The sequence below is a fragment of the Pristiophorus japonicus genome, chromosome 22 (genome assembly GCF_044704955.1).
Source record: "Pristiophorus japonicus isolate sPriJap1 chromosome 22, sPriJap1.hap1, whole genome shotgun sequence".
NCBI classification, from domain to species: domain Eukaryota; kingdom Metazoa; phylum Chordata; class Chondrichthyes; family Pristiophoridae; genus Pristiophorus; species Pristiophorus japonicus.
In genome coordinates, this window is record NC_091998.1 from 65,252,410 (window position 1) to 65,270,988 (window position 18,579).

At 46.2% G+C, this 18,579-nt stretch overlaps 2 protein-coding genes across 8 annotated transcripts in view; one reads left to right on the top strand and one right to left on the bottom strand.

Annotated features, from left to right (window-relative positions):
- Window positions 1-6,305, bottom strand: part of stard7 (StAR related lipid transfer domain containing 7) — a 53,895-nt gene extending 47,590 nt beyond the window's left edge. The window contains exon 1 of one of the 3 annotated variants that reach the window (XM_070866309.1): window positions 6,227-6,305. The gene's annotated coding sequence lies outside the window, so the exon portion shown is untranslated. Of the gene's footprint in view, window positions 1-5,880; window positions 5,951-6,226 lie in introns of those variants that run through there. The other 2 variants (XM_070866312.1, XM_070866310.1) reach the window with 2 other exon arrangements.
- Window positions 6,053-18,579, top strand: part of LOC139235118 (2-oxoglutarate dehydrogenase complex component E1) — a 128,459-nt gene continuing 115,932 nt past the window's right edge. For 4 of the 5 annotated variants that reach the window (XM_070866305.1, XM_070866307.1, XM_070866303.1 and 1 more), the window contains exon 1: window positions 6,053-6,191. The gene's annotated coding sequence lies outside the window, so the exon portion shown is untranslated. Of the gene's footprint in view, window positions 6,192-7,111; window positions 7,198-18,579 lie in introns of those variants that run through there. The other variant, XM_070866304.1, reaches the window with a different exon arrangement.

Sequence of the window (18,579 nt, forward strand, 5' to 3'; positions counted from 1 at the left end):
TCAAATGTTGGCTGCAGCGAGAGTTTCACAATTGTGATTTCCGCAGTGATGGCCCCCAAATCCTCCAGGCCACTGGGAAAGTGTGCTGAGTGAGCACATTGTATTTCCCCACAAGGCAAATTCACCCAAGTATCTTTTACATCTTTTTTACCTTCAGTTTTAAAGCAGAGAATTAGCAGCACTATGACTATCCCCTCCTTGGATAAATGCTACATAGGTCACCGGAAAGAATGGTAAAAGTCAACTGATCAATATTTGAATATTAAAAATTAACCACCTTTTCAGTATGGTTTAAAACTGCAGGCAACAGGAGAACAAAACAGACCTCAAATCATAAAATCTTACTCCATACCTCCCCCTACATTCCAACCAATCACACTTAAGGTAAAAAGGCGACACCTCCATCTAGTACTTATCATTGGATGCTATAACCAAACAAAGAGCGAGTCCAGAGGTCAGGAAAGTACCGCTCCTAAATTCTCAGAGGGGTAGTTCACCAGAGTCAGTGATAAGCAGGCCAAAGCCCACAGCCCGGCAATTGGCAGTGAACCTATTGGACATCACTTGCAACCTGCCTCCATAATTTTGGATTGGAGCCAATTCCTAATCCAGTGTATCGAATTCCCACTGACACCACAAGATTCCATCTTATGAAGTAACCCAGTGCGAGATACCTTAGCAAAGGCTTTCTGAAAATCCAGATGAACAGCGCCAACTGAATTACCCTCATCCGCTAACCTATTAACTTATTCAAAAAACTGACATGAGTTTGTAAGACGCAACCTTCTTTTCTGGAAGCCGTGATTAGTATCGAAGGTTCAATGATCTCCTTCCCAGAACATCTCTTGAGATCCATTTTCGCACCTTCCCTATATTGGATGTTGTAATGTATATACCTGTGAATATGTTCACAGGTTTGTGGAGCTGTTTTGCTACGATCGTGCCAGGGTATCCCTGGGCGCGGTGTCTACCGGTACGCTTGAGGCCTTCCGCGACAGATGGGCACCGAAGGGACTGAAGTGCATCATTACAACAGGGAACAGAATTTTAATTTGATTTGTTAAGGTTCCCTTTAACGTTTATTTGTTAGTTTGCGGGTTCTAGTCATTGTGCCCTTTACCAAAGGGGGCACTTGGCTTAAAGTTATAATTGAAAAGAGTTGTCGAGCTGTTGCATTGCGAGTGGCTTAGCCAGTCACGTGATGTTCACAAGACTCAATAAAACCCTAGTCAGTTGAATCTAGGTCATCCACGTTGAGGTATGCAGTTGTGAGCCTAGTGAATGAACTGGTAATGTGTAGTTTGACTGTTAAACCTTTGTTAATAAAGCAACTAGTTCTTAATAGCAATGTGTTGCTATGAATTCTTAAGCAAAGAACTCGTGAAGCAAATATATTAGATGTCAGGCTGATGAGCCCACAGTTTCCTGGCTCTGATGTGTCCCTTCCAAAAAAAAATCAGAACCACACAAGCTACCTTCCAATCGAAGGGAATGATCCTTACTGAGCAACTGTAGGTGCGGGCAAGGGGCTCACAGAGCACTTGTGCCATCTCATTAAGCACCCTTGGGTGGATGAACTCGAGACCTGCAGCCCTACCAATTTTCAGATTTTGTATTCTATCCAAGATGACATATCTATTTCAATATTTGTAATGTTATTTAATACAGGGCATCCCATAGCTGAACCTGAACATCACTCTTGGGAGCAGAACTGACGTGATATATTTGTTTAAAAACTCTGCTATAACCTGGTAATCTGCTTGAATCTGTCCTAAAACTGACTTTCACTGGCCCTATATGATCTTAGCAATAATCTGACTCCCGACAGAGCTGAGAACATGACCTCTGACTCCACAACCTGTTTGTGGAACAAGCGTTAATGCAAATGGTCTTATGAATGTCAGCTTGGCTCAGTGGGGAGCATTCTTGCCATTGAGACAGGAGAGTGCTGACATCCCAGGACTTAAGCAAACATAACTAAATTGACTTTCCAATGGACACTGAGAGAGTACTGCATTCAAGAGATGACGTCCTATAGATGATATGTATGCCTGTTTTTCTATGATATATATTAAACTATACGAAGAAAAACAGAAATAACTTTCTTTCAACCAACCCCAGCATATTGCTGTGTGAAATGGCACTCCATGCAACAACAATTGCACTTCAAAGCAGTCATTGTGACCGCAGAACATCCTGTGAGGTGTGGAAAGGAATGCAATGTTCTCTTTTGGCTCAGTGGGCAGCACCCTCACCTTCCCGGAGTCAGAAGCTTGTGGGTTCAAGTCCCAAAGAGACTTGAACTCAAAATTCTAGGCCGACACTCCAGTGCACTACTGAGGGAGAGCTGCATTGACGGAGGTGCCGTCTTTCGGATGAGACATTAAACCTCAGGTGGACGTAAAAGAGCCCATGGCACTATTTCAAAAGAAGAGCATAGGGAGTTATCCTCAGTGTCCTGGGCCAATATTTATCCCTCAAGCAAAACCAAGTGGGAGCTTGCTGTGTGCAAATTGGCGGCTGTGTTTCCTACATTAAAATAGTGACCAAAAAGTACTTCATTGGCTGTAAAGTTTGGGCTATCCAGTGACTGTGAAAGGCGGTATATAAATGCAAGTCTTTCTTCATTTAATTGGAAGCCGCTATGTAAATGCAAATCTTTCTTTTTTTAATCGTCTACCTGCTCTGCCAGTTTCTTGTGTCCATTCACCTTTGAGGAATGAATTCCACCCGCCCCCCCCAATATTGAACAGTAAGAACATAACAAAGAGGAGCAGGAGTAGGCCATTTGGCCCTTCCAGCCTGCTCCGCCATTCAATAAGATCATGGTTGATCGACCTCAACTCCACTTTCTGGCACTATCTCCACATCTCTTGATTCCCTTAATATCCAAAAATCTATCGATCTCTGTCTGGAATATCCTCAATGACTGAGCATGTACAGCCCTCTGCGGTAGAGAATTCCAAAGATTCACCATCCTCAGTGAAGAAGTTTCTCCTCAACTCAGTCCTAAATGGCCGACCCCTTATTCTGAGACTGTGACCCCTGGTTCTAGATTCCTCAGCCAGAGGAAACATCCTCCCTGCATCTACCCTGTCAAACCTTGTAAGAATTTTGTATGTTTCAATGAGATCACCTCTCATTCTTCTAAACTCTAGAGAATATAGGCCCAATCTACTCAATCTCTCTTCATAGGACAATGTCTCCATCCCAGGAATCAGTCTGATGAAAAGTAAAATACCGCGAATGTTGGAATCAGAAATAAAAACAGAAAATGCTGGAAATCTCAGCGGGTCAGACAGCATCTGTCAGGCTGCCTGCCCTACTGAGATTTTCAGCATCAGTCTGGTGAACCTTCGTTGCACTTCCTTTATGGCAAGTGGATAACTTCACATTTCTCCACCTTATATTCCATTTGCCATGTTCTTGCCCACTCACAGCCTGTCTAAATCCCCTTGAAGTCTCTTTGCATCCTCCTCACAACTTATATTCCCACCTAGCTTTGCGTCATCAGCCAACTTGCATACATTACATTTGGTCCCCTCATCCAAATCATTGATATTGATTGCAAATAGCTGAGGACCAAGCACTGATCCTTGCAGCAGGTAAAATGTTCCGGAATCCGGACCCGACAACCTCAGGGCCCCCCCGCTCGCCTCACCGCCGCTGCCCTTACATCGGGGTCTCCTTGCAAAGCCCGCCCGAACACCACCTTGGCGGGCCCCGCCCCGACCACATCCTCGGTATTCTGGCCTGTCCGACGACAACCTCCTCGGCGGGACCCGCCCAATGACACAATGACATCCCCCTCAGGCAGAACAGCTACTCAGCGGGAATCTCTCACCCCCCCCCCCCCCCGCCCCCTTTCTTATGTTCCAAAATCCGGAAATACCCGAACCTGGACTCAAGTGTTTCCGGATTCGTGACATCAGAAAACAAATCGAAAGTCCGGAAAAGCCCGCAATCCGGAACAGCCTCATAAGAACATAAGAAATAAGGAGTAGGCCATTTGGTCTCTTGAGTCTGCTCTGCCATTCAATAAGATCATGGCTGATCTGATTCTGGACTCAGCTCCACTTCCCTGCCCACTCCCCATAACCCTTGACTCCCTTATCACAAAAATCTGTCAATCTCCAACTTAAATATATTCAATGACTCAGCCTCCACAGCTCTCTAGGGCATCGAATTCCAGATTTACAGCCCTCTGGAAAGAAGAAATTTCTCCTCATCTCAGTTTTAAATGGACGGCCCCCTATTCGAAGACTATGTCCCCTCGTTTTAGTTTCCCTCCAAGTGGAAATATCCTCTCTGCATCCACTTTGTCGAGTCCCCTTATATCTTATGTTTCAATAAAATTACCTCTCATTCTTCTGAACTCCAATGAGTATAGGCCCAACCTACTCAACCTATCCGCATAAGTCAATCCCCTCATCTCCATAATCAAGCTAGTGAACCATCTCTGAACAGCCTCCAATGCAAGTATATCCTTCCTTAAATACGGAGAGCAAAACTGTACGCAGTACTCTAGGTGTGGCCTTACCAATATCCTGTAAGATTTCTCTGCTTTTATACTCTAATCCCCTTGCAATAAAGGCCAACGTTCCATTTGCCTTACTGATTACTTGCTGTACCTGCATACTAACTTTTTGTGTTTCATGCACAAGAACCTCCAGGTCTCTCTGTACTGCAGCACTTTGCAATTTTTCTCCATTTACATTATAATTTGCTTTTCTATTATTTGTGCCAAAGTGGATAACCTCACATTTTCCCACATTATACTCTATCTGCCAAATTTTTGCCCACTCACTTAGTCTGTCTATATCCCTTTGCAGATTTTTTGTGTTTTCCTCACAATTTGTTTTCCCACCCATCTTTGCAGCAAACGTGGCTACATTGCACTTGGTCCCTTCATCCAAGTCATTAATATAGATTGTAAATAGTTGAGGATCCAGCACCGATCCCTGCGGCACCCCACTAGTCGCTGTTTGCCAACCGGAGAATGACCCATTTAGTCTGACTCTCTGTTTTCTGTTAGTTAGCCAATCCTCTATCCATGCTAATATATTACCCCCAATCCCGTGAGCTTTTACCTTGTGCAGTAACCCGTTACGTGGCACCTTATTGAATGCCTTCTGGAAATCCAAATACACCACATCCACTGGTTCCCCCTTATCTACCCTACTCGTTACATCCTCAAACAACTCCAGCAAATTTGTCACACATGATTTTCCTTTCATAAAACCTTGCTGACTCTGCTTGATTGAATCATGCTTTTCCAACCAGTCTTGAATTTTAGGTGCTGCACCTGTAGTTCCACCTGCCAACCCGAAAATAACCCATTTATTCCTACTCTCTGTTTTCTGTTGGTTAACCAATTCTCAGTCCATACAAATTCTGACAAGATTGGATAGGTTAGAGGCAGGAAGAATGTTCCCATTGCTGGGGAGTTCCAGAACCAGGGGTCACAGTCTAAGAATAAGGGGTAAGCCATTTAGGACCGAGATGAGGAGAAACTTCTTCACTCAGAGAGTGGTTAATCTGTGGAATTCTCTACCGCAGAAAGCTGTTGAGGCCAGTTCGTTAGGTATATTCAAAAGGGAGTTGGATATGGCCGTAACGCCAAAGGGATCAAGGGGTATGGAGAGAAAGCAGGAAAGGGTACTGAGGTGAATGATCAGCCATGATCTTATTGAATGGCGGTGCAGGCTTGAAGGGCCGAATGGCCTGCTCCTGCACCTATTTTCTATGTTTCTAGTATATTACCTCCAATCCCATGAACCCTAATTTTGTGCAATAACCTCTTAAATAACGTTTAGTTCCCCAGGCAGGCCTCCATTGCTTTAGTTAACCCCCACCACTCCATCCATGCACCCCCATTACCTGACCACCTTGCATGTTGGGTGAGGCTTCTGCCCCACCCCTGTTGACCTGGCCACTGCTCCCTCCACGTGTCATGCTTGGATGGCAGGAGGCCAGTGTGACACCGCCCACCGGGGCTGACGTCACGACGCACGGCGTGTGTCGGTCCCGCCCAGCGCGCGCGCCGTGTTTTCCATGTCATTGCCAGCCAGCGCCGGCCGTGGCGAGGGATCAGCATTGTTGGCCGGGCCCGACAGCAAGTATCGCACAGTGGATTAAAACAAAAAAAAAAGAAAAGAGAGAGAGAAAAAGAAAAAAAGAAGCTGGATTAGGTAACCATAAACTTTACCTGTGTTAAAAACCTCACCTTTAGGATGTGATATTCCTTTCACTTTCGTTGAAGAAAAACAGGGCTCGACATTAGCGGCGGGCTCGGGCGGTCGGTTGGTGAGCGGAAATACGTCACCTGAGTGGCAGCCAGCCTGACCCAGTCGCGGGCGGCCGCGGCGTGCCGCTCACTTTGAGTGGCGGCGGGCCCGGCCAATCGTCCGCGGCGACGGCGGCGAAAAGAGGCGGGGGTTTCCGGGAGGGCGGGGCAGGAGAGAGAAAGAGCGAGCGCGAGCGAGCGAAAAGATTCTCGCTGCGCCGCTTGTGGCCTCGGGAACATACCACAAGGTCACCCGCGGCTCCGAGGCCGGCTGGCCCTCGCCCGGCTCGCCACCTGACCGGGAGCTCGGCGGCATGCTCTTTCCCCCCCCCACCCCCCGGGGAGGGTTGGGAGTTTTGGGCCGCTGGTCCGGGGTGGTGGGTGGGGTATGGGGCGCCACCTTCACCGAGGGCAATCCAGACAGGGAGTGGGGGGCGGGACGAGGACACTCTGGCTGAAAGCTGCTTTCCAGGCCGGGGTGGCACAGAGCCCCACACAGGCCCAAGTCCAGTTCCTGGTGCCACCTCGCCTCAGCTCTTGTGTTTTCCCGCCAGTGGTGAAGGTGCTGGGCTTGGGAAGGGGGGAGGGGTCTCTGTGTATCTGCAGCTTCCCCATTACTGCTGCCAATCCACTGATCCTTCCCTCCCTTGGCCTGAGAACGTGATCCAAGGTGACCTGCCGTGACCCTCAATGCCCAGGTTCATCTTGACAAAAGTTTACAAAAAAAAAAACATGCCTCTCATTTCATACTGATCCCTTTGTCAACTGGATGTCCGTTCTGGTTCCAGCATAGACATCGCTTACATTAAAAATCCACCATTCCATAGCTGTCCCAGTGTTGCTGTGGAAGGGTGCCTAATCAGAACCCAAGGTGGAAACTTGCCCGTCGGTCTCAGATTGACATCTTGCTGGTAAAACCTGTTTTAAGCTATCTTGCATGTGTAGAATCAATGATCCTACTGAAGTTGTGTGTATGTGTGTGTAGCAAACAGCAGGAGAGAGCTCCTTTTTCTTCTTTGTCTCGTATACTGAGTGCCGCTTTCTAACGCTCCTCTTCTGGACCTTGACTTTGCTGGCTGCTACTTGTTTTCAGGATCTGTCATGTTCTGGGGGTGAGAGATTTGTGGAGGGCAGACAGAGAAAGAAATATCAAAGGACTATTTGTTCCTTGTACCCTATGTAAGAACAATTCTGCTGAGACATGTGAGCATGCTCTCTCGATTTGAGGAATTGTATGTTCCGGCAACCCAGAAAGCAGTGAAATTTCCCAATTTGACCTGCTAATCTGTAAAAGCCCCTGCTGACAGGTTAAATTAATAAAAATGAAGAGAAGGCAGTAAATCTGCATTAGAACCAACAGCTTTTTGTACAGCGCTCCTTGCATAAAAGGATGTCTCAAAGCAGTTTACAAAAGGAGTTAGGATATGTGTGTTTGGTGGGGGGGCGGGGGGAGATTGGTGACACAGTAAAATAGGATTTTGTAGTCACGTGAAATGTTTTTGGAAGGGAATTGCAGAAGGCACAGATTTAATGGTTGAAAGATCAACCTCCGATGGTGGATGGAAGGGGTGGGCAAACTGTAACTTGGAGCCAGAGAGATGGAGGGTGTGGGATGGGATGTGTGGCTGGGCGTTTCCCTCTCTGGGTGAGGTGAGGCTGTGGAGGGGTTTGAACATGGGGATGTTGAAATGAATGTATTGTGGCACAAGGAGACAGTGAAGATGGATGAGGATTGGGTGATGGGGCTAGGCTGCCGAATGCTGGAATAGCTGAACTAAAGGGTGGAGACAGGAAGTTGCACATGGAGAGCATTGAGAAATTGATCCCCGAGTTAATGGAGTAGATCAGGGCTGTAGCAGAGGAGGGGTAAGGTGTAGGGATAAAGGAGGAAATCTTCTGAAGGTGTTTGAACACGTGATGGACAAGATATAGAATCGAAATGTAGCCAGTGATTTGAATCTACTTCTCAGAGTAAATGAGGCATGTTCATTGCGCCAGCAGCTTTTCCCACATGGATTCTAGAAAACCCAAAGCACAGAGGGGCTGAAATTATTTTGGTACCTGTTTACTGCACAGGACAAGGATGTGTTATACCCTAAACAGATCCTAAAAGTCGTGAGCGAGCACTGCTGAAAGGGAGACCTGCGGCATTTGTGCACGTGTCTAAGCTGCTGCTCCTCTAATTGGAGGCTACTTTTTAAAGCGAAACCCAAGCTTTGCACATGCCTGTGATGATTATTACATAGGATATACAACAAGAAACAGGCCATTTGGCCCAACCAGTCCATGCCAGCGTTTATGCTCCACGCAAGCCTCCTCATGTCTTCTAAATCTACCAGCATAACAGCATATTCATAAGAACATAAGAATTAGGAACAGGAGTAGGCCATCTAGCCCCTCGAGCCTGCTCTGCCATTCAACAAGATCATGGCTGATCTGGCCGTGTACTCAGCTCCACTTACCCGCCCGCTCCCCATAACCCTTAATTCTCTTATTGGTTAAAAATCTATCTTTGTGATTTGAATATTGCACAAGCGAGGAGTTATACACATGTATAGAGGTGTGATTTCACTCGCAGATCTGTCTCAACTTGTTTGTAAGGTAGCTTAAAAAAAAGAAAGACTTGCATTTATATAGCGCCTTTCATGACCACCGGACGTCTCGAAGTGCTTTACAGCCAATGAGCTACTTTTGGAATGTAGACACTTGTAATGTGGGAACTGCGGCAGCCAACTTGCGCACAGCAAACTCCCACAAACAGCAATGTGATAATGATCAGATAATCTGTTTTTTTGTTATGTGGATTGAGGGGATAAATATTGTCCAGGACACCGAGGATAACTCCCCTGCTCTTCTTTGAAATAGTGCCAAGGGATCTTTTACATCCACCTGAGAGGGCAGAAGGGGCCTCGGTTTAACATCCTATAGGAAAGACGGCACCTCCGACAGTGCAGCACTCCCTCAGCACTGCACTCAAATGTCAGCCTAGATTTATGTGCTCAAGTTTCTGGAGTGGATCTTGAACCCACAACCTTCTGACTCGGGCGAGTGTGCTGCCAGCTGAGCCACGGCTGACACTGTTAGGGGAGGTACAGAGTCCATTGGCTGTTTTGTGGGCCCCATAGAAAATGTGGGTGTCTGCTGTCAGAATCGCAAAGATCAGATCCTTTATATTAGTGAATGATGCCGCCCGTAAGAGTATCCTCTACCTGCCATTAACAGTGCTTGTATCAGTGTAAAATTATCTACTACGGTGATCTACTGCAGGGAGACACACGACAAAGTTACTAAGCTTTTGGAAAAGTTGGAAGATCTTTAATTGGAAGGCTCTGTATTCTACTGTAATTGACAGTGTTCCACTTGTTTGTTAAACAAACGGCTGACGGAAACAGGACCAGCACCTAATGAGTTACACTTTGAACTTTCAAAGGATCTCGGACTTTAAAAGTATTTGCTGTGTATCCTGATGTGCAAACATAGAAACATAGACATAAGGTACAGGAGGAAGCCATTCGGCCCTTTGAGCCTGCATCCCAATTCAATAAGATCATGGCTGATCATTCAACCTCAGTACCCCATTCCTGCTTTCTCTCCATACCCCTTGATCCCTTTAGCCGTAAGGGCCATATCTAGCTCCCTTTTGAATATATCTAACGAACTGGCCTCAACAACCTTCTGCGATAGAGAATTCCACAGGTTAACAACTCTGAAGAAGTTCCTCCTCATCTCGGTTTGTCAGAATTCTATGTGTGGGAGCACTGATTGGAATGCATTCACAATTCAGCTAGACCAATCCTATTACTAATGAGGTGTTGCTTAACAACAACTTGTATTTATATAGCACCTTTAATGTGGTAAAACGTCCCAAGGCGCTTCACAGGAGTGTGAAAAGACAAAAATAAAATTTGACTGATGGTTGAGCAGTTATAATCAGGTTTGCTCAAGAGGGCAGAATTTGAGGAGCGCAGATATCTCTGGGTGGGAGTTGTGAGCCTGGAGGAGATTAGAGATAGGAGGGAGGGGGGTGGGCGAGGCCTGGAGGGATTTGTAATAAAGGATGAGAATTTTGAAATCGAGGTGTTGCTTAACCGGGAGCCAGTGTAGGTCAGCGAGCACTGGGGTGATGTTTGAGCAGGACTTGGTGCGAGTTAGGACACGGGCTGCCAAGTTTTGGATGACCACAAGTTTACGTCATGTAGAATGTGGGAGGTCAGCCATGGGTGCGTTGGAGTAGTCAAGTCTAGAGGTAACAAAGGCATGAATGAGGGTTTCAGCAGCAGATGAGCTGAGGCAGGGGCGGAGACGGGCGATGTTACGGAGGTGGAAATAGGCGGATTTATTAATGCCGAGGCTATGTAGCCGGTAGCTCATTTTAGGGTCAAATATGATGACTAGGTTGCAAACAGTCTGGTTCAGCCTCAGACAGATGATAGGGAGAGGGATGGAGTCGGTGGCTAACAAACACAGTTTGTGGCGGGGACAACTTCGGTCTTCCCAATATTTAATTGGAAAAAATTTCTGCTCATCCAATACTGGATGTTGAATAAGCAGTCTAACAATTTAGAGACTGTGGAGGGGTCGAGAGAAGTGGTGGTGAGGTAGAGCTGGGTGTCGTCAGCGTACATGTGGAAACTGACGCCAAGGGCAGCATATAGATGAGTATTAGGAGGGGGCCAAGGATAAATCCTTGGGGGACACTAGAGGTAACGATGCGGGAGTGGGAAGAGAAGCCGTTGCAGGTGATTTTCTGGCTATGATTAGATAGATAAGAATGGAACTAGGTGAGTGCAGTCCCACGCAGGGAGAAGGTTAGAGCAGTCAACCATATCGAAGGCTGCAGACAAGGTCGAGAAGGATGAGGAGGGATAGATTATCTTTGTTGCAGTCACAAAGGATGTCATTTGTGACTTTGAGAACTGTTTCGGTACTGTGTACGGGGCGGAAACCAGATTGAAGGGATTCAAACACGGAATTCTGAAAAAAATGTCTCGGATTTGGGAGGTTGACAACACATTCAAGGACTTTGGAGAGGAAAGGGAGGTTGGAGATGGGGTGATAGCTTGCAAGCAAAGTGGGGTTAAGGGTTGTTTTTTTGAGGAGAGGGGTGATGACGGCAGATTTGAGGGAGAGGGGGACAGTACCTGAGGAGAGATCACCGTTAACAATGTCAACTAACATGGGAGCCAGAAAAGGAAGTTGGGTGGTCAGCAGTTTAGTGGGAATTGGGTCAAGGGAGCAGGAAGTGGGTCTCATGGATGTGCATGGAGAGGTCAAGAGGGGAGATCAGAGCGAAACTGGAGAAAGAGGCAAGTTTAGGGCTGGGGGGGAACCTCAGGAAGTTTGGCCCAGTGGGCTAGGGGAAGGAAGGGAAGTGACAGAGGCAGCTGATTGGATGGTCTCAGACTTTGAGACAAAGAAGTCAAAGAGCTCCTCACACTTGTTGGAGGTGAGGGTGGTAGAGACACGGGAGAGGGGTTTAAGAAGACGGTGAGCAGTAGTGAATAGTGGCCTGGAGTTATCTTTGCATTCCAGAATGATCCTGGAATAGTGAGCAGTTCTGGCAGACAATAGCAGGACCCGATAATGCTTTATGTGGTCCAGCCAGACCTGGCGGTGAATGGCTAAACCAGTTGTCCGCCACATCCGTTCTAGTCTGCGCCCCTGGATATGAGGGAGCAATGATTAGGGCTGTACTAGGGGGAACGGCCAGGGTGAGAGAGTGTAACGGTTTTAATAGGGACGAGGGGATCAAAGATGGTGGTGAGGATGTGGTTGAGGGCGTGGCTGCAGAAATGTCATGGTGAATGGAGGGCCAAAGGCTGGATAATTTGGCATTGATCAGTGCAGTTGTCCAGGCAAGTAGCATTCATTTTGTGCCTTGTGTTACTACACACTTAATAGCAATTTGATATTACAGTAACTTATCTCCATAAAGTTGCCTTTGGGTGCTGTTCAAAAGCTGCTTGAAGATTTGTGGTGTTAGTGTCAGTGATTTGTATACTTGGCTCCGGGAGTCTTTAACCAAATATGACACATGCAGTGTTAGACATTGGACTCTTGTGTTCAGCACTAACCGTGCCTTTATTTTGGCCTGTGAGTGCGCACAGAGTTTAGCAGTTCAAAGTGTTAATTTGATTGGACTCCTGGGGACGATTGCAGCCTGCAAGTAAACTTCGGACGTGGAATTTGAAAAATCGACCAGAAACACGTCAGCCCCATGTGTCATTGAACAACAATTTGTATTTATATAGCACCTTTAACATAGTAAAACGTCCCAAGGCGCTTCACAGGAATGTTTTAAGACAAAACAAATAAATTTGACACTGAGCCACATAAGAAGAAATTACGGCAGATGACCAAAAGCTTGGTCAAAGAGGTAGATATTAAGGAGCGTCTTAAAGGAGGAAAGAGAGGTTTAGGGAGGGAGTTCCAGAGCTTGGAGCCTAGGCAGCTGAAGGCACGGCCACCAATGGTTGAGCGATTATAATCAGGGATGCTCAAGAGGACAGAATTTGAGGAGCGCAGACATTCTCGCGTGGCGGGGGGAGGGGGATTGTGAGGCTGAAGGAGATTAGAGATAGGGAGAGGGTGAGACCATGGAGGGATTTATATACAAGGATGAAAATATAACCCTTTCACATGCTAGATCAGTTCAGTTGTGTACAATTTTGGTCTCCTAATCTGAGGAAGGACGTTCTTGCTATTGAGGGAGTGCAGCGAAGGTTCACCAGATTGATTCCCGGGATGGCTGGACTGACATATGACGAGAGACTGGATCAACTGGGCCTTTATTCACTGGAGTTTAGAAGGATGAGAGGGGATCTCATAAAAACATACGCGATTCTGACGGGATTGGACAGTTAGATGCGGGAAGAATGTTCCCAATGTTGGGTAAGTCCAGAACCAGGGGACACAGTCTAAGGATAAGGGGTAGGCCATTTAGGACTGAGATGAGGAGAAACTTCTTCACTCAGAGAGTTGTTAACCTGTGGAATTCCCTACCGCAGAGAGTTGTTGATGCCAGTTCATTGGATATATTCAAAAGGGAGTTAGATATGGCCCTTGCAGCTAAACGGATCAAGGGGTATGGAGAGAAAGCAGGCAAGGGATACTGAGGGAATGATCAGCCATAATCTTATTGAATGGTGGTGCAGGCTCGAAGGGCCGAATGGCCGACTCCTGCACCTATTTTCTATGTTTCTATCTGTTCTCCTGGAAATGGTTTATTTAAAACTGTTGTGAAGGTACCTTCTGGTTTCTTCTTAAATGTGCACAGTCTTTATGTAAAGGAATATTTGCAAAAGTGATTTTTCTCTCCTGCAGCCCAGCATTACTGCAGGGCCTTTCCCAAGTGTAAGGCATGACAGAGTGTCAGGATGCTTTTCTACCTTGGCTGAAATAATAGGTGAGCCTGACCCTGTTTTCTGGCATTCCAGCACAGTGCTGGATCTCCCCTTTCACCGTAAGCCACTAGGGAGGCGACTGCTGGGCAGTTCATTGAGTGGTATCACTGCAGCTATTGTCCACATATGGGCATTGACCAGCTGGCAAATGAAATAAATTCTGAACTTGGCTGAGACGGGCAACCTCGAAAAATCAACGTAGATCTTCGAAATCTGATAATGATAGGCCCGGTGACAGCGAGTTCTTGTGCTGTAAAGGGATGGAAGGTATTACTTGTTGATAATCTGCAGTCAGTATTAGGAACCTGGATCTGGCCAGCTGCAGTATGAGGCACATTGACCTTATTTTGGATTGCTCGAACAAAAACATTATTTATAACTTGTAATGAACACCATGCAGTAAAATGAGCATTAAAGTCAAACAATCTGATCTGCCTGCTGAGCATTCCGGAATATGTTGCAATAGCTCCTGACAGGAGCTTACAGTCTGTGCTGAAGATTTGTTAGAGGGTGGGCGATACTGGAGGCTCGGGGGAATAGAGAGGGATAATGGGGTAAGAGGGAATGGGGGTCAGAGAGAGGGGGAATAGGTGTCCGGGAATGGGGTTTGGCAAGAGGACTATGGATGTTCAGTCATTGATTATATTCAAGACTGCGAAAAATAGATTTTGGGTGCTCAGAGAATCCAGGGATATGGGAAAGTGGAGTTGATGTCGAAGTTCAGCCATGATCTTATTGAATGGCAGAGCAGGCTCGAGGGGTCGTATGTCCTACTCCTGCTCCTATTTCTTATGTTCTTATTTGACAAAGAATTTGACAAAGATTGTCCCAATAATTATGGGCCGTTTTGAAAGTGAGCTGAGTATTGTGGTCCAATCCTTACAATGTTTTCAGTCATACTTTTAATCATGAGCCTGTGGTGGAAATTGGAATGAACCAAGGTTCAAGATCTGCAGCTCATGAAGGCACAGCAGCTCAGAATAAACTGAGGAGTTCAACAACCTTTGCAGTAAGATGCTCTTTGTTGGGTTTCCACTGGACCTCTGGTTGAATGCACTTGTTGAAATTCAGGGATGTATTAAATTGAAGTAAAAACAGAAAAGGCCAGACAGCATTCGTGGAGCTGAGGTTTCATCGACCTGAAACATTAACTCTGTTTCTCTCTCCATAGGTGCTGTCTGACCTCCTGAGTATTTCCACCATTTTCTGTTTATATTTCCGATTTCCAGCATCCTTAGTAATTTGCTTTTGTATTAAATTGTAGTGTGTGTTTTTTTTGGAGTTAATGTGTATTTTGTGATCATCGAGTTGCAGGATGTCCTGGTTGGGGAATAAAACACATTGGGCCAGAATTTGTCGTCGGTCTGGTGGCGTGCTCTAAGAGTATTGAAATGGACAGCGAGTTCAGGTTTTCCACATGCACTAAATCCCGAACTTGTGATGTCAACTTCCGACTTGACCGAGCATCCGCACCGCCATAGAAATCTTCATCGCTGGCGCAGGGTTGGGCTAATTGACCGCCAACTGCCCGTCAGTTACGTATGAAAATCTTAATGGCTGTGCAAACAGGCGCAGGAGTCTGCTTACATACAATACTTGTGAATTCGTCAAATTGGAGCGATATTCTTATTGGTATTGCCAGAAAATGAATGACTGATATGTTTTAAGTAGGTCCACAAGTTGTACAACTTTCCCCTCATTATGTAAATAGAGAACAATTGTGAGGAAAAGATCTACACTTTCAAGGTTGTGGTCATCCTGCCAGCTTTTCACAAGCAACGAGTGACTTGGACAGGTTAGGTGAGTGGGCAAATGCATGGCAGATGCAGTATAATGTAGATAAATGTGAGGTTATCCACTTTGGTGGCAAAAACAGGAAGGCAGAATATTATCTGAATGGTGACAGATTAAGAAAAGGCGAGGTGCAATGAGACCTGGGTGTCATGGTACATCAGTCATTGAAAGTTGGCATGCAGGTACAGCAGGCGGTGAAGAAGGCAAATGGCATGTTGGCCTTCATAGCGAGAGGATTTGAGTATAGGAGCAGTGGGGGGGGGTCTTACTGCAGTTGTACAGGAGCTTGGTGAGGCCACATCTTGAATATTGTGTACAGTTTTGGGTCTCCTAATCTGAGGAAGGACATTCTTGCTATTGAGGGAGTGCAGCGAAGGTTCACCAGACTGATTCCCGGGATGGCAACACTGACCTATGAAGAAAGACTGGATCGACTAGGCTTATATTCATTGGAATTTAGAAGCACGAGAGGGGATCTCATAGAAACATAAAATTCGGGATTAGACAGGTTAGATGCAGGAAGAATGTTTCCAAAGTTGGGGAAGTCCAGAACCAGGGGCCACAGTCTAAGGATAAGGGGTAGGCCATTTAGGATCGAGATGAGGAGAAACTTCTTCACTCAGAGAATTGTGAATCTGTGGAATTCTCTACCACAGAAAGTTGTTGAGGCCAGTTTGTTAGATATATTCAAAAGGGAGTTAGATGTGGCCCTTACAGCTAAAGGGATCAAGGAGTATGGAGAGAAAGCAGGAATGGGGTACTGAAGTGCATGATCAGCCATGATCATATTGAATGGTGGTGCAGGCTCGAAGGGCCGAATGGCCTATTCCTGCACCTATTTTCTATGTTTTGGCGACAGTCAACGGACAAATGTATTTCTGCTAACTTCTGTACGTTGTTAAACAGTTTAAATTTTGGAAAGCTTTTCTGATATGGTCTGACTGGATGTGGCTGTGATTAAACATTGCAATGTTGATACCTGTGTTTGTATAAGAGAGTAGAAACCCATCAAGGAGATCAAAGGATCAGTCTTTAATTGATCCAAATACGCATCCAACTTTAATTACACTCAAACCGTCCGTAAATGAATTAAAGAATGCAAGTGTCATAGGATAATGGGGGTGAATGAAAGACCTTCTGATTGCTGATTGGATCATCGGCCCACGTGATCCCAGGTACGCTTAAGCACACGGTCTGCCCCGAGATCCGTGGCCTGCTGTGCTGCGTTCCACTCTGCAGTATCTGACAGCAGCTTCTCGGAGAAGGTTCCCAGGAGGCAAGTGCACATTTGGTTTGGATGCAGGCGGCGTAATCCTTGGTTAACCCTCTGACCACAAAATCTGAGCCAATTACAACTTTTGGACATCTTGTTGTACCTGTGTCATGCATTCCCAGATCACGCATAATACACCCTCGTGTACAGCAAAGCTCCTTTGACACCGCTTCAGCAAGGTGCCACAGCTGTGTCCTCAGCAGAGCAGTGCCTCCCTTCAGTGGCATTTTCCCACTACTGCCACCATTCTATGGCCTCTGAGTGAAGTTGTCAATTTATGAGCAGTGCCGTGTTGCGGAATTTGTCCACGGGGAATATGGTTGGAACATATTATTTTAGTTTGTATATGCAAACTTTTCCCCTCGAGTTTTCCCAGAAATCAGGTGGTTAACTGGAGCGATGAACTTTCTGTACTGCAGTAAAACAAGCTTGTAGTGCAGAACGAAACACTTTTTAATAAGTGGAATAAAAATTATTGGCCACAGGTCTTTTGTAATCCCAGCCTTTTATCTGTGAATTACGCATGGAGCTCCACAGAAACGGATTCCTTCTGGTGCTGATCCAGTTTAACTCTGGAAACTGCCTCATCTCATCTGCTGCTGAAGCCCTCATCCATGCCTTTGTTACCTCTAGATCTGACTACTCCAACGCACTCCTGGCTGGCCTCCCACATTCTACCCTACGTGAACTTGAGGTCATCCAAAACACGGCAGCCCGTGTCCTAAGTCGCACCAAGTCCCGCTCACCCATCACCCCTGTACTTGCTGACCTACATTGGCTCCCGGTTAAGCAACGCGTCGATTTCAAAATTCTAATCCTTGTTTACAAACCCCTCCATGGCCACGTCCCTCCCTATCTCTGTAATCTCCTTGAGCCTCACAACCCCACGAGCTGCCTGCGCTTCTCAAATTCTGCCCTCTTGAACATCCCTGATTATAGTCGCTCCACCATTGGTGGCCGTGTCTTCAGTTGGGCCCCAAGCTCTGGAACTCCCTCCATAAACCTCTCTGCCACTCTTTCCTCCTTTTAAGACGCTCCTTAAAACCTACCTCATCTGCTGGAATTTCTTCTTGTGTGGCTCAGTGTCAAATTTATCTGTTTTGTCTTATAACACTGCTGTGAAGCGCCTTGGGACGTTTTACTATGTTAAAGGCGCTATATAAATAAAAGTTGTTGTTGTCTCACGAGCCTTTCTGCAGCGTTAAAACGTCTGCGGCCCATGGGGAAGAAGTAGTCTGGTCATGAAGTGCAGCTGATTATGGTAACTGAACTTTGAACTTGCTTTCTTTCACATTGATCAGTATGGCGTGATTGGTTAACTGAGGAGTTGAATTGTTGGCAGCCTACCCAGGACCACTCTGGAAGGGGAATCTTTTACAGTACATCGTTATTTATACACCACACATTACAGGAAAGATGTGATTGCACTAGAGAGGGTACAGCGGAGATTTACGAGGATGTTGCCAGAACTGGAGAATTTTAGGTATGAGGAAAGATTGGATAGGCTGGGGTGGTTTTCTTTGGAACAGAGGAGGCTGAGGGGAGACTTGATTGAGGTGTATAAAATTGTGGGGGTCCTAGATAGTGGATAGGAAGGACCCGTTTACCTCAGCAGAGAGGTCAACCAGGGAATATAGATTTAAAATAATTGGTCGAAGGATTAGAGGGGATTTTGAGAACGTTTTACACCCAGAGAGTGGTGGGGGTCTGGAACTCACTGCCTGAAAGGGTGGTAGAGGCAGAAACACTCATCACATTTAAAAAGTACTAAGATGTGCACTTACAGGGCTACGGACCTAGAGCTGGAAAGTGGGATTAGGCTG